The 16,818-nt window shown below is 36.1% G+C and overlaps 1 protein-coding gene across 1 annotated transcript in view; it reads right to left on the bottom strand.

Moving 5' to 3' along the window:
• The window catches only part of LOC106457476 (tankyrase-like protein), a 167,279-nt gene extending 165,762 nt beyond the window's left edge, over positions 1 to 1,517 (bottom strand). Inside the window, exon 1 of the mRNA XM_022383427.1 lies at positions 896 to 1,517. The gene's annotated coding sequence lies outside the window, so the exon portion shown is untranslated. The remainder of the gene's footprint in view (positions 1 to 895) is intronic.
• Between the last annotated feature and the right edge of the window lie 15,301 nt (positions 1,518 to 16,818).

The raw sequence follows: 16,818 nt of genomic DNA, 5'->3' as shown, positions 1-16,818 counted from the left end.
TGGATATAGCACTTTCACTGGCAAGTTCTTATTAATAATTTCACTTAGGCCTTTAATTCTGTTACATAATTCATTACAGCATCTAGCCTGATGAAGCACTACCACATATCCATTTTTATTCCTAAACCTTTAAAGGAACCATTTATACTTTAAAAAAAGCTCTTTTGGTTTACAATTTCCGACATCATCAAAAAGATGTTTCTTTTCACCTGCAACTAAATTGTCAACATGTTCTTTAACATTTTAGACTTCAGCAACTGGCAAACAAATTCTAGTTTTAATCACACAATATTTTTCCATTACAATTTACCATCTGTATACTTAGTGAGCCCCTGCTATGCAAAATAAGTACAAGTTTTGAAAAGTCAACAATATGTGTCCTTGTTCTTAAGCAAAAATACTTCTCGGCCAGTAATAAGTGATTATTAAATGTTTTGCCTCATAACGTTGTGAGAATACGCTGTTTTCATTTAAAAACTTGATACATAAGTATGTCTGGATGTGTATGGGTTGTTTTAGCTTGACTTGGTAGTCTTTGTTACTATTCAAAACGTATTGACGGTTGACTTCAATAAATAGCCTAAACAATTATGTATTCAATTTAGACATAAATTTATCACATTACTGAGTAAAAATGTCCACAAGGTTTTTGGTAAACTTGCATGTTCAAGCATTCCTATTACTCTATATTAATACTGTAAAGCGTAATCTGAACATTAGTATCTATTAGTATTACTAAATAATTCGTTTTACATAGACTGCAATTTGAAGTTTGATCGCATGGCTTAACTTAAAAACAAATAAGCAATACGATTACTAACAGTACTAGCCTTATCTAAGATTACGAAACGTCATTTATAATTTTATTTAACTTTAAAGCAAATACTATACTCACCAAATGGTGATTTAGGAACACGATTTTCAAATCCAAACTTCAAAATACTTGGCAAAGTACACCTTTATAAAATCAAAGTCTCCTTACAAGTAACAGTAACTTTTCACAAAATTGGCGATTATTACTGCAACCTCTATAACAAAAATTCTTGGAGCATTCCAAAACAACCTGACAACAACAGTTATCCTATTCCTACACAACTGAGTACTGACGAGCGTCAGCCATGTTTCCTCGGCGTCATGCCCCCAACGCGGCCAAGCAACGGTTCATGTCGATTACAGCACTCCCGAACGTACAAAATACAAGCTGTCTTCACTTGTGTCAGTTAGGCTTAGAAAACTGGGTCCCGCAGACTGGTGGCAATATTCTCAAATTTTGACGATCGATTGGTGTATATAGCCAAGATTACAAACGTTATCCTACACGCACATTTAAACAAACAATGAAAGCCAGCAAAAACTACAAAGGTATGGATCTATTTTGTAACCAACAGAATAAAACTAAAAACTTACATCCCTCAAAATAATTTCCGTTTAGTTAAATTTTTGTCTCACGCCTGCACAACTGAAAATTGTGTGGCGGGAGTTTGTGAAACAGAGCCAAGCTTGAGTAGCGGTCTCCTATTGTCTTTCAAGGTCACGTGCGCCATCTTTCGACGGTTGACTGACTTACACTTGCTACGGACTTAGACCCAAAAGAACGAAGAGAGTGGCATTTCTGGTTTGGAAGGTAGTACAGGTGCGTACAGCATCGAACGCTGAAGTTTAGAAATATAAATCAAGAAAAGAATTATACATATTTTCAAACTCACTCATAAACATATTTTATGATTGCATATACTGATGGAGTTTCAGCCTTAGACTCAGTGAACGCAAAGAATGAAAAAATGTGAAAAACACGTGTATGTGTGTAAGTCAAGCTATCATTATGTGACCGATGCAAGATGGTAACCGTAGCTGTATTCCAAGAGCAAGTGTATCACAACTTTTTGCTTGACAAATTTCCATGATTGAAAGCAAGAATGTTGATACAATGAAGAATATTATCATTCCAAAAATTCTTTTCCGAAATAATATACTGTATAGAAGGTTTACGGTTAAAAACGCCGACAGGTGGCAAGACATTGGAAACCAAAAGGCCTAATATTTGTAATAAAAATCACATAAACTACAGGTTTTATGTTTGTTTTTGTTGTTGTTGTTTTTTCACATTCCTTTTAATTTGTCCATTTCATATTCAAATTTGGAAGGCGTGTGAAAAATAGCATTTGCAGTTTACAAATATCATCAAATGTATGCAACTGTTGTATTTTACGACTGATTTGTGTTTGAAAACTACTGAAAATATTTATATGCTAAAAATAAGTAGTAAACAGTTTGAAGATAATCATACCTGAGTAAAATAGTATTCCCCCGCCGTTCAAAGGTAAGTTTGTTTGGTGTTTTATAGCAAAGCCACATTGGGCTATGTGCTGTGTTCACTGCGAATATCGATCCCCGGATTTTAGCGTTTTAGATAAATATTAGATCTACCGCTGACCCATCGAGAAACTCGGAAATAAGTCCGAGAGTTTATAACGCTAAAAATCTTGTTCCATAAACATCAACATACTTTTTGAAAAGTTCACTGAGCTCATGTCTCTTTGTTGAATTTAAATCATTAGCACAACTCTCAGTTACCGACGTCAGATACTCTGAAAGTTTGAAAGTTGAGTTCACAATTGTAGTAAAATCGTTGCAGTACTAGCTGCTCAGCTTATTTGCATCACTCTTGCTCTCATAATCAAACCGATGATTATTTCAGCTGGGAGCTGAATAGTCAAATGTCTGTAGTTACATACTAAGACAGATACAACACCAAAACTCTAGAAGATGGTAAATGTTCGAGTTTCAGACAGAAAATATTGTTTCGTGCATTAGTATTATAACCATCATAAGCCACTAAACTGCATCTGCAGTGCATCATAAAACAACACTTGAATGTTAGCAAGTATCACTATGTCCTCAACATGCATGATGCAATCTACTGTTCTTGAGTCCAATCTGGTTGACATTGAATAACCTTTCTACTAACCACTGTTCACCTGTTTTACAAGCAAAAGTGACTGACAATTCTGCAATATGTCCATCCCTAAAATATCAATGCTTGAGTCCACATCAGAGACAATTGCATTTACTCAGTGAGTGATATTGCCAAGATGAAGTAAAAGACATGCCTATCCAATGATGTCTCAATTTTTTTATTGGCTAGAATAAAATGTTTATTAACTGGCAGAAGTGATAGCTTCCCTCAGAGTATTTGATATACAGCAAAGTTGAATAAAGACCTGACAGCTACAGTATCGACTCAAAACTTATCTTCATATTTATACATCATGTATTACTAAACTAACTACTGTGAAACTGAGTGAAGCCTACTGGTGCACTTGGCTGACCTGTTGGTCAGATTCAACTCAGGCTCTTCTACTTTAAACTAGCTAAAGCAGCTACAGCCATAGCTTGTCATCAATCCTCCTGCATCTGTTGCAGAGTAAGTCTAAATGGTCCTCGTGTCCAATAGCTCTATCTTGCAACAGATAATGAGAATTCTTGTAGCAGTGTTCATGTAAGCCACAGTTGAAGCATGTTCCTTCCCTCATATTCTTAGGGCCTCTGAGAGTCAAGCCCCTTTTACACCAGTAATGCAGACATAACAATTGGGTATGAATAACTTCACTGTCCAACCTCGAGCCATGGTGCCTTGGAGAATATAATTCAATGTAGCTGGTGGATCAGGTGGTCAACACATCTGTCGAGTCTTGGGGCTATCCAAGACCCTTCAGGCTGTGTTGAAGGCAACCAAAATCTGCAGTTGCAGTTGCTACATTCTTTGACATAACTACTTTGAACTTAATGTTAAACTTATTGATTAGAACTCTTTAGTAATCACTAGGAGACATTCTCGTGAATGCCTTCCCATACAACATCCTTATATCATCCACATAAATGACCAAGTTATCAATCAGCCTTTGAATTCATGTTTCGAACTCGGCCCTGTGAGTTGTTCAGATATCCACAGGAGTGAATCTGTAGTGTCATTCATAGGCAACTGTATCTCAATTGTTCAAGTGCTCTTAGCTTTCAAGGAATAGGCTATATAAACTAAGCACCAAACATTGCACCATCTTTTCTTGAGTCTGTTTGTATCCTAAACATTGTGCTTGAAATGTTTAAGGAAATTGTCCACACTCCCTTTCAATGTTCTGTTAAGCACTAATGGATTCATCTGTTTGACATGAAGATAAAACCTCTACTGCTGTGTGGCTGAGATGCTGTTAGCATTTGTAGGAGAGTCTCATCTTACCCCAAAATTCCATTTTTGGACAAAGTCTGGAGTAATATGCCATGATGCCTAGGGACATCTATAATCCTAATATTCTGTGTCAGTTTCAGTCGCTACATGCAATCTCAGAGTATTATCAGTAGGTATTACCAGTTAAGAAGACATCTGACTACCCCAAGGATCAATTGGATCATGACAAGATGCTGGTTGCTCTTCCTGATGGTGTTATGGCACTTTGCAGCATAACTTTCCTCTTGCCACTCTTCTCAGCCACAGGTGATTTAAACTGAAATGCATGTGCTAATTTCTGAATACCCTGAACTCCTCCCATAGAGGTAATCCCAAATAGTTTTGGGACATTCAGACTGTTTATCTTCATCATGACTCTCTTTGCCACCTGTGTTCCTGCATTTAGAAATCAATCCTCAGAGGATGCAGAACAGTAACTCGGCAGTTTGAGTTCCCCTGAGATAGCTCGAGAACATGGACAAAGCTCTTCATTTAACAGAGTGCCTCTTCTAGTCTTTACAATATTCTCCAGTCGTGTTATAACCTCCAATGCAGCTTCAACCTCTCCCGGTTCCCTGAAGTTCTATTAATTCTCTCAATTTCTATGTTTTTCGCGTAATTACCCTCCGCGTATGTGTGTGTGTTTCCGCGCACGTATCTCAAAAACTAATAGACCGATGTACACGAAAATTTTACACAAGATGGCAAGTTAGTATGGAAAATTCCTCCCCAAATTTGGTCCGATCCAAATCTGGATCAGGATTCCGGATCACTTTGAATCATTTTTTATAATGGGGAGATAGGGCATTTTCACAATTTTCTGTTAAAAACTCTAAAATGTGATTGGATTTGTACCAAATTTCATGGACACATTAAGGTTGAGACACATTATAAGATTACAAAAAATGATCCGGATCGTTAATCATTCTGGATCTGAGAAGGATTTTCTGAGTTTTCGAAAGTGAAATTTGACGTTATCTAATATAAACGCGTGTAATCTCGATAAGCAGCGGCAGGGCGAGAGTATGAAATCTCTCTGATTGCTGTTGTTTGGGTTTGTTTTGCTTGCCTGTATGCCGAAATTATCCGTATTTTTATTGTTACTCTTCTTTTTTTGTTTTATTTTTCTGGATGCTTTAATCCTTAATTTTCAAGTTAAGTGTCTTGACTTTCTGGCAGACAGTATTGGAACACGAGCGTGAAAGGTATGAAAATGGATAAATATTTGATATGATGATTGATGGGACTGATTATAGTGAAAATGGTAATTTACTTATCACTGATGATTATAAGGACTCCAAATCACTGGAGAGAAAAAAGAAGTGGTAAAGTTCTTGGAATGCACAGAGAAGTAGTCCTTCAAACATTACTACTGATTCGCTAGTATTGACACTGTTAATTATTCATGGCAAAGTGCTCCATGCTAAGTTTCAGAATGTTGTTTGCTATGTCTAATATCATGCAAAACTACTCAAGGGCTATTTGCACTAGCTTTCCCTATTTTGAAGTAATGGTCTAGACAGAAGTTGGCTATTCAGCACTACCCACTGCCAACTCGTGGGCTATTCTATTTGAACAGTAGTATTTGACCAACACTCTTATAACTCACTCATAGCCTCAAAATGCAGAGCTAAATCATTTGGCAGTAACAGAAAGTGAGAAATAGAAACTCAGATGCACAATTTAGCACATTAATCACTAGATTGCACCTGCCCGTTTCAGAATGTAAAATTGCCTCTGTTAGTATAGTTCATCATTCTGAAAAGGATAACTTCCTACAAAGGCAACGTAGATGCTTACGTGTTTTGAAAACACAATACATGGAGCTTCAGAATATCAAAACAACACTGTTCATACGTATGCCATGTTTTCTCGTATTTATCTAAGAGGAATAAGAGGTTTATGCACAGATTACAGTTCAGTTTGAACAACAGTAACAATACTGGCTATGTGGTCTAGTGTAAGTTGTCACAACTTATATATTTAGTGCAAATAGAGACTCGCACTTTATGGTCAAAATGAAGAATTTGGCTCATTTTACAATGGAGAAATTTTGGGCATTATAGAACTACTTGCAACGTTTGATACTTTTATGATTACCATATGAACATATTTAAAGATGAAGGCAAAGAGACATCTTCATATTTAACACCCTCAGTTTGAGATGAAACCATGTGGTTGTTGGACCATAAGGTTTTGTTAGCTGTTGTCGCATAGGAAAAGTCAGCAAAGTACTTTTCAAATATTGTAGACTCCACATTCCAGATATCTCACAAATGAAATGTATACCATTGAAAAGTCATGAAACTAACAGTAAAGAAACTTTACATGTTTTGTATATTTATATTGCTGATTTTCACAGCCAAAATCACGACAATAACAGCAACATGACTGACAGGTATAGTGAAATACAAGTGCAAATCAAAGACATTAATCCATTATCTGAATCTGTGCACTGTTCTTCTCACTCTCTTTATAATATTTGAACTTATACTGTAAAATCTTGCATTAATTTCATTCACACTATTTAACTTCTTGTCATCACTTCTAAAAGGCTTGTACAGATATAATTCTCTAAGACAAGATGGTATACCAGAGTAGATGTCACTCGTGATTTACACATGAATTTGGTTGCTTTCAAATATTCATGGAACGCTACAAAAGGGCTATTTCCACTAGTCATCCCTGACATTGAATTGATAGACTACAGAAAAAGCAACTGGCTAATTAACAACACCTATCACCAACTTGTCTGATCTCATAGTGGCATTTGATTATCACACTTATAATGCACCTATGGTCCCAAAGTGCGTAATAGGAAGTGAGCAACAAATCCATAGGTCGATAGTTTTGTATGCTAACCAGTTGGCCATTATAGGTCATTCATATGAAGTATGCTAAAATTAAGCAAGCACTTCTCGACTGCTGCTGAAAAGTCGGAATCACATCATAAAAAGTATGAAGCATCAAGCCTGACATCAAAAATGAGATAACTGGAAAATGCAACTATGGCACGTGTTTGTGACGCCATTTTTTACAAATTCAAGGCAAGAAGCACTCCTATGGCAAAGGTTGAAACAGAACTGAGTACTGTTGTTACATTTTACAAGTCACTAACAGAATATGTAAAATAAATTATAAACAATTCTTATTACTATGATTGTAAAACAATAAAGCTTGTTGACATACACATCTGTCCAAGAGAAAGTCACATCAAAGAAAAATATCATTTGATGGAAATGATAATGTATAAAAAGATCAGCCAGCTAAGTTTCGAAATGAAACATTTATGCTCTAATGGATTCACTTTATACAACTCTTATTCATCACCAACAAGCATGCATCATCCTTCAAGCAAAAGGATTAAATTCTTAACATAGTGTTTTGGTATGCTTAACATTGAAATTCTGTAAGCTATTTATAAACTCAAGTGAGTTTACACTGATGACCTAAAATATATTTATCCAGTTTTTCAAACGAGAAAAGAGCAATTCTGCTACACTGTTATAAAATTCTAAAAAGTTGAGGAATGGAACAACTATTTCCAAATGTTAGAATTACATTGTGGGTCTATTTAACACAACCTGCTGCTAACTGCAAAGGTGGGAGATCCTTTACCACAATGAACTACAGTCGTTTACAGAAAAGAAAAACTGTCTGAACCCGTAACTACGTCTTTGAAGAAATTTCAGATCAATTTATCATTGATTGTTTGTCAGTAATTATAGTATGGTAACATATTGTTGGCACATTTTTCCATCATTTACTGACCTGCCTAATTAAAATAATTCAATAGAGTACACACATTAAATAAAAGATGCATTATTACTGAAACATAAGTTTATTTGTTGGTTTTATGTTAACAATAAACTAATTTTGAACTGCTAACCAAAGGGAAAGCAACTGGCCGGCAGCACCCTCTGCCAACTTTTTTGGCTATCCTTTACTGAAGAATAGTTGGATTGACTGTAACATTATAAGGGGAGAGTATCTTCACTGTCAGGTCACAAAGAGCTTCCTGAATATCTTCCTCAGCCATGATTTAAACTCAGGTCTTCAGTGTGAAAGCCATGCAGGTTAACTGTTAAGCTAACATTGTACTGAAATTAATATATGGTATCTGGACCCAACACCCCCTTAATCTGGCCCTGGCTCTTATTTAAGTTCTGGTGTTACAGTGGTGTTGGTGACCTTTTTACAGGTGAGGCACATGCCATGCATGGCTAGATTGTTTAAAATGAGATCAATGTATGTCATGTTTTGCAAATTTGTGTTTCTGCTGATACATTTATCACTTCATTATTAGACTGACCTAATCGTGCACTCCTGTTGGCATGGCAACAGGTCATTCTGGCACACTCGGTATTCTTTGTTTGAACACACTTGCTGTTTCCTCATGCAGGATTATTAAGTCAAAATTGAAACATTAGTAGCAATTGGTTAATGTTTTATTACACTCAAAGATTGTTACAATCAAAACATGATTAATGATGAAAAAATGTTTGGTTTAAGTGTTTCGACATGCACATCCAAATTCTATATGAGGCAGTATGTGGTGTTAGCTTATCGTTTATCGTGATAAAATTTTACATTCACTCTGGATATTAATTTCAAAGATAGATGAATTGGAGCAGTATTATTGCAGATGGAAGAAAGAATACAATGTACGATCACATACGTCAGTTACATGCTAATGACTCCCGAACCTCCACCCTGCAAGACAAAAAAAGAACTTCTTCCAGTCGTAATATTTACCAAAACATTACTGTTACCACTTGTTTAATGAAGTTCGCCATTTAAGTAAAACATGTCACAGAAATGGATTTTTTAATTTCAATAACTCAGAAGGGATGATCACACATTGAGCCAATATAGTAGGAGTAAAACACCATTGTAATGCTAATGGATTATCTTGCTAGATGGTGAGTGTGTGTCAATTTATTGAATGCCCAGATATTGGATAGTTAAGTACTCTGTAGCTCAGATTCAGCGGAATTAATTGATTTCAATGACCAATTTCCTCGACATTTTTGCTCTCATACAGCAACAATGATGACAAATAATGCAATATTTGATTACTTCATTAGTTGATAGACTCCATAAATGGTAAATTGGGACCCGGACATTTTGTTACGAACATTCAGTTACAGGACATTTCATTACCGCCACATTGTTACTAGGACAATTTGTGACGGGTACATTCTCGTTACATTATTTTTGTGACATGGCAGTTTTTGTTACGAATACTGATTTTGTGACAGGTAGTTTTTAAATATAAAATTTATTGGTGACAATGATAAAATGATAATAGATTGTAAATTGTACAATCATTTGGGAACCACTTAAAAAATACATAACGCTATGGGGGTGAGAGGGTGTTTAAGCTTGTATTACGACGAGTTACAGGGGGTGTGGTTGTCATAAATGGTGTTGCATAAACCATAAGTTACAGTGAAAACGATTTAGGTCTACAAAACACTTATTATAATTTACCATACTTTCAGTTGAAATCAAAATATCTTTAATAACTTTAACATTTGCAAACATAATATATGTACCATAGTGAGGAATCTATTAACTAATCACCAATCACAAAAAAAAACATTTGCAACGAAATATTTCGTAATGATGTGACGGTGACTTGGATGCCGTAATGAAATGTTTTTCGTAACAAAAAATCCATGTCACAAGCTGTCTATAACGAAATGTCCCATACTCGATACATCAGAAACTCCAAGAAGATCAAGTGAAGGATCTTAATCTACTTGACAATTCTTACCATAAGGCAAGGTGAAATGTGACCATTGCAGATTGAGGGCTGCAACGTGGATGCATATAGCCTGTGGCACTTGTATAAGCAATTACAAGAATAGGATGGTGCATTATACTACTGCTGCAAACTAAAGAACAGTGGTTCCAAAACTATGATGTAACTAGTAACCTCCAGAACTCTAAAGCATGAGATACTCCATAATTTGCATAATGCAAAGACTCGAGGCCACAAGGGTGCTTCTTGCACTTGTTCTAATGAGTAAAAGCAGTTGTTCTGGCCATCACATTGAGAGTAGAGAGATGGTGCAAACCCTGTGTTATTTTTGTTTTCTAGCGAAAAAATTGTCATACTAGAAAAAATTCTATTACTTTCATAAAATAGCCTTGGATAGAGGTAGTTAGCTGGTTACCTCCTAAAGACTGATGTAGTTAATCATTATTTGCTGGTAATTTTTCATTATTTCACAAAGTATGTCGAATCGTATATATTGTTTGACACTTCAGTACAGTTCATCGCTTATGTAATGGCTGAATAGTGAATAGCACAATCTGAAGCACCTGGAGAAATTCACAGAGATAAAAAAATCATTTCAGAAGTCAGTTCACAGAGTTGTGCGGAATGTTGCGGTGATTGAAACACATACCTCATTCACACATAGTGTAGCACTATGAATTACTCAGATTATCAGGCATGGGCTTGCAAATTTTGTGTTCCCAGTCAAACTAATTGTTATGACTATCTGTAGTACATAATTATGACATATAAAGCATATATATGTGAACTAAAGAGATCATGTGGTACATGAGAGCATGCTAAAGAATTGAATCAAAGAACAACAAAAGTGCTGTATTGTAGGATTTTGAGTCAAATGATTGAGAGGAAGACATTGGCAGTACATACCTAAATATCTGTGAGAAGTCAGATAGGAAAACACCAGTAAATGAGCAGCTTAACTGCTCTGATGCCCACCTAGATACCAATGTTGGTCTCATAATATCATTGTAACTTGGATTAGCTGCTTGCTCAGCAGTTAGAATGGTCAGTTGATTGAAGAATCAATGACTGATAGGATATAATATTCCTGACTTCTTAGCTATCTTGCAATAATTCGTGGTAGGATTTCTTCAAGACATATAGATGCTCAATTAGAGTAGTGAGAACAGTTGGCCATGGATTTCAAGCTCTTGAGCAACATTTAGAAGTGACATGACAATGTGACGTCTTATGATAATCAGTCTATATATCTAATGAACTATAGTACCATTTCTGCAGCACAGATAATTTGATTCTTTGATCCTTTAACAATGATGCAAATTAATATTCCAAATAACAAAACTTTAACACAATTGCAACTGCAACATGGCATACCCTTTAACACATAAAACATATTACAATATAATATACACAATTACCCTTTAACAATGCACTTTAGCCACAATAAAATACATCCAGCATAAAAGAAAACTCTTTAACAAAAATGAAGCTCCAAAATAATGAAACAAAATTATGTCATATTTTAAACAGGAAAAGCCCATTTATACATTACACAGTGAAATCACCCAATTTTCTATTTGACATTAACACTACAAACACCATAATATCATAGAACACTGAAACGATGAAAAACATTTGAGTAATAAAATTCAACACAAAAGTTACATAAAGGTTGAAGCACCCTCATTTACTTTAGGGGTCTTCACCATTGTGAGGCCTTCCAAACCCTGTTGGTGCTGGCTGCTGGAGTCACGACCATAGATGGTGGTACTGCTGATCAAGCTTTGGCAAATGTCTTGATCTTGCCTACATGAAATTAAGGTTGCTTCGAGACTACCTTAACTCCTTCAGATCATCTACAGCTTTGTAATGTAAGGACTCCTTTAAATATACATGCACAGTTGATGTATTCTCTTTGCTGTAATTAAAATCCCTCTGATGAGACACCCCAGGAGAGATTCCCAATGCTGAGATGTCTATCATTATTCCTTCTTAAAGGCTGATGTTGTGGAAGTCAGCAGCTGAGGTTGGGTTCAGCTTCACAACTCTACTCCATACTCTTGGAGTGTAAATCCTTCCAACTGGAGCTGCCTGGCCTCTAGAAAGTTTAAAGTCAGTTGAACAAATGACTCTTTGAAATCCCTAACATCCAATGTGTTGACCAGCAATGCGTCTTTATCCATGAGTTCTACTTGGCTGGTTTCAAGCATCTTTGGCCAGCAGGGAAGTCCAGGTCCTCACTAAACAGGAAATCCAGAGCACAAAGTTGATCATCATAGTTCCTCCTTTCATGGTTGCTTAACAAAAATGGAAGCATTTGGCTCAACATAGAATGAAACAATACTAGATAACTCAAAAACAAGATAGCCTAAAAAGGCAATAATTTTATCTTAGATAGCAAACGTCCAGATTGAAAGTGTAAACTTAATACATTCCAATTGTTCAGAAAGTCAGCCAGGTGTGTAGATTGAAAAAGAGCCATAAATGCTTGGTTACAACATTTACTACCCTCTAAAAATTACCTTTAGAGAGAGAAATAAAATAATTGCCTTTAGCAGGAGACATTTTTATGGAGTTCACATGTGTTTATGTTCTCATTACTCATACAACATGTATCCCTAATCCCCACAAATTTCTTGGTCCATAGGCTTCACTGGGCCTCTGCTTGATCAATATCTTATTAGCCATGCTGCTCCCTGTTACCATTCTCATGACAATGGTCAATTTGTTTACTCTTTGACCCAAATCCATTCCCTCCACTACCACATGATCGTTAGATAAACAGTGCCTCGTTCCACGTGGAAAAGGATGTGAACAAGATTGCATAACTGGGTTCTAGACATGAGCTGACTCAGGTTATCAAATGCTAATATATACAGCTGACGATTAGAATCTACTAATGCTTACATCATCTCTCCTTTGCGACTTTCTTCCACATACAAGTTTAGTACTAGTAAGATATAGTTTTTCACCATGTGATTGTTACTTTTTGACCTTCTCCTGGTACACTTGCAGTCCGCACTTTCATGCATCTTGTACTATGCCTTATACAGAAACAATGTTAAGAAAATATCTAGAAAAATGTGTATTTTACTAAATATTTCAATCTTCATAAATGAAAATAGTCTATCACGATCAAATAAAACACTGGGTACATCAAGTTTACATTTATTGTGGGATTTAAACTAATATTTGTTACTTTCATTTCGATTCAATATAAACATTTTGCACTGCTCTTACCGGAAACAACTGGTAAGATTGTGTTTTCTATCAGACGTAGCGTGAGTCTCTTCATTACTATTATCCTTCCATGAAAAATTCACTACCTGCTAAATATTTCAATGTCAAAATTAAAACATTCTCTTTCACTAGTATTAATGAAAATAACAGGCACACTACTGTCTTCAAATAATGCCTTATAAAGTCAGTATTCACAGTTAATCTCATATCATAATGTCTTAATATCCAAACAAAATCATTTTTTCCATTCATAAGTGATTTAATGGTTGTGTTCTGTGTGTAACTGATCAGTTTGTTTTATTCTACACTGATTAATAATATTTTGGAAATGTTCATAAATGTGTGTAGGAGGGCACACATATATATTGCCATATATGTAAATAACTGTTAAACATTGTCACATACACTAATAGCTTACAACAGATCGCCTTCTTGAGTTACAAACTCAATCCACTTTTTTCTGGTATCAAAAAACAAATATCAAATCAGAGAATTCAGCTAAGCTAAGAATTTTCAACAAAAAGCCTTGTAAATCAGGATTAATATTCAGGTTGTTACTATCACTGATATCAATATACACTCAGACAAAACAACTTCCTCACTGAACATGGAGAAGTTATATGCCCTTCAGGTATACCAGGCATAATCTAGCAAGGACCATGTAATATTCTTTATAGAACTATTAACATTCAGCTAAATCAGGTGAGAGATTCTTGCAAAAAGTATACAACATTTTGCCTCAGAAAAATCACTCTGTATCTTGAAACACAGAGTTGCATCACTTTTTCAACAGCATTTTCAAACTCATAGCACCAATTTTCAATTATGTAAACTGTTAATGCACTAGACATTACATGTACTGGCATAAGCTATCCTAAGCTATGCAGAGTGAGCAGCAATCATTTGATATCTGATGGACATTTCTTATAGTGAAACGTTGCTCGATAGCTCAGAGAGTAAGGGTCACAAACCCTTTTGGTTCAGCTGATCTTACAATCAACAAATTGTCCTAATTTTATAATAGTGTTAATCATAAAATGTAAGGCATACATTGTAACTTACAGTATCATCCAATAGCTCAGAAAGGAGAGGTCGGTCTCAATTCCCTTTCAACTGGGTTTTAGAATTCCTGGCAATAATTTTCAGTCATGCAAACTGTGTGTGCTGATATACTAGGCATTGTATCTACTAGCTTCAGCTGTTATAGTGTTGTGATAATCAAATGGAAATCACAGGATGTAGTGCATGCATTAAATTATAAATATCACTTTACAGTTTGGAAAGCAAAGCCCACTACTTTCTTTCAGTCATTTGTTTTTTTAACACATGACTGTTCTATCTGGTGATTGGTGCTAACCCCAGTTGTATCAATCAGGAGGTCCTTGTTGGTGACTTAATGAACAATTGGAGCTATCCTTCACCTCTACGTTTGGCATTTCTTCCACTAACTCGTCCCAATAGCTAGATAAGTACTTGCAGCTATTTATTTCTTCTTCTTAAGGGTCAGAATGGGATAAGACAGTGTTTTCATCCTCATAAGATCTGACAATCTTCTCTTTTGATTCTTGGTCAAACAAGTTCACCAGAGGTTCATCAGTCACATAAAGATATAGTTGATCAACATGTACTATGTGCTTTTGCATACACCTTTACTGCTGTAACTTGTTTGTCAATGGACCAACTTGTTGGAGCACAAGATGAATCCTGTCCAGCCAGAACCAAGAAGATATTGCACTGTTGGCACATATCAAGGCTACACCTAGTCATCACCTTTGTACATTCATTCCTTTAGTGTCTTATTGTAGCACCTCTTGTGTTATATTGTAGCCTTCCCTGCCTGTTGGCGTGCAAACTCATGCATGTTAACTAATGCAAACCTTAACCACTCTACATATTATTGTGGACATTGTGAGAATTCTGCTCTAGGTGGAGGAAAATATTTACAGTTTACAGAGAACAAGACATCTGGCAGAACATGAGCATATTTGGCAAACAACCTTTTGATATTTCTTCGTGTATGTTATGCCATCATAATATAGGGTAAGTGTTTATCTCAGAGAGTTCAATTAGGATCAACAAACTTAGCAGGAGCATGCTTGACAGTTTGTATTACTAATTCCACTAAACCATCAGAATAGAGGTAATAATGTAAAGTGAATATCTTACCACACTCGACACTTTACACAACTGGCTGTTGAAAATTAGTTCCTTGATCCTTGTGAATTTCTTCAAATGCTCCAAACCAGGTTATCTAATGCCCCACCAATACATCAGCCAGGGATTGTATGGACATACTGACCAAAGGATAAACATTTGCTCATATCATGAAGTAGCCAATGCACCCCAGTAAGTACAGGAAACTTCTTACAATCTCCAGAAGTGGACCAGTATATCCAGGGCTATTTTGCTGTATATGAGAGTCAACAACTTCTTGCTGACTTTTCCCATAGTGGCATACACTATATAGTATTCACACCAGCACCAGATGTCTCAACTTGAATGCAACTAGAAGAGTTGTTATCGAGTGTTAGCACAAGTGGATGTAACAACTTTGATTTAGATAAACTGGAGCCTCTCGTGCCTCAAAGCTCTGGTGACAACTAGCTGTAAAATAAGCTGAGAACTACTGCTTGGTGATTGATAACAACATTACAGAACACCTTCCTGCATGCATAACTTCTCTTAGAAGTGCCATAGGTTACATGTTTCCATGCTAAGTTCCTTAATCTGAGCTGTTCATGCTTTACCTTACCACATGGCAAAAAACACCAACATATGATATGGGTCCTTCATTTGCTCATCCTAGAGTTACAGAAGTGTTAATTGTGACACCCATCCCCTAGTGGACCTGGCATAACCTGTGGTTAGGGTGCTTGACTCAAAATTTGAGGGTGCTGGGTTTGAATTCCCTTTACTGAACATGCTCGCTCTTTCAGCCGTAGGGGCATTATAATCTGATGGTCAATCCCTCTATTCGTTGTCAAATGAGTAGCTCAAGAGTGGACAGTGGGTGGTTTTGACTAGCTGCCTTCCCTCTAGTACTGCTAAATTAAGAGCAGCTAGCACAGATAGCCCTCCCGTAGCTTTATGCAAAAATTCAAACCAAATCATCCCCAGTGGAATCTTTTATTGTACAACTTGTCATTGCTATGGCAGAAATGGTCCCAACTCCAACACAGCATCCAGAATCTGGACATTTAATGAATAAATAAGGTCTCCTTATATGGTGAGACAATTCATCCATGTTTCCATGTTCTGGGATAAGTCAGTAATATATGAATAAATCATAGTCCTGCAATGCAGTTATCCAATGTGCTACCACTCCCTTGGAGTCTTTAAAGTTTATCAACCATTTCAGCATTGCATGATCCACTTGATCAATGAACATTCTAGCACACAAATAGAGTTGGTTGTGTTTCATGAAGACCACGAATGCAAACAGCTCCTTCTTTGTCACGCAGTATCCATGTTCAAGAGCTATGAGGGTATAACTAGTGTATATGAATACACATTCTACTCCAACCTACAACTGTGATAGCACAGTTCCAATTCCAATGTCACTGGCATCAGTGTGTAACAGAAACTT

The sequence above is a fragment of the Limulus polyphemus genome, unplaced genomic scaffold (genome assembly GCF_000517525.1).
Source record: "Limulus polyphemus unplaced genomic scaffold, Limulus_polyphemus-2.1.2 Scaffold336, whole genome shotgun sequence".
Classification (NCBI taxonomy): Eukaryota; Metazoa; Arthropoda; class Merostomata; order Xiphosura; family Limulidae; genus Limulus; species Limulus polyphemus.
Note: the sequence above shows the minus strand (reverse complement) of the source record. Positions and strands in the feature narration are given on the sequence as shown.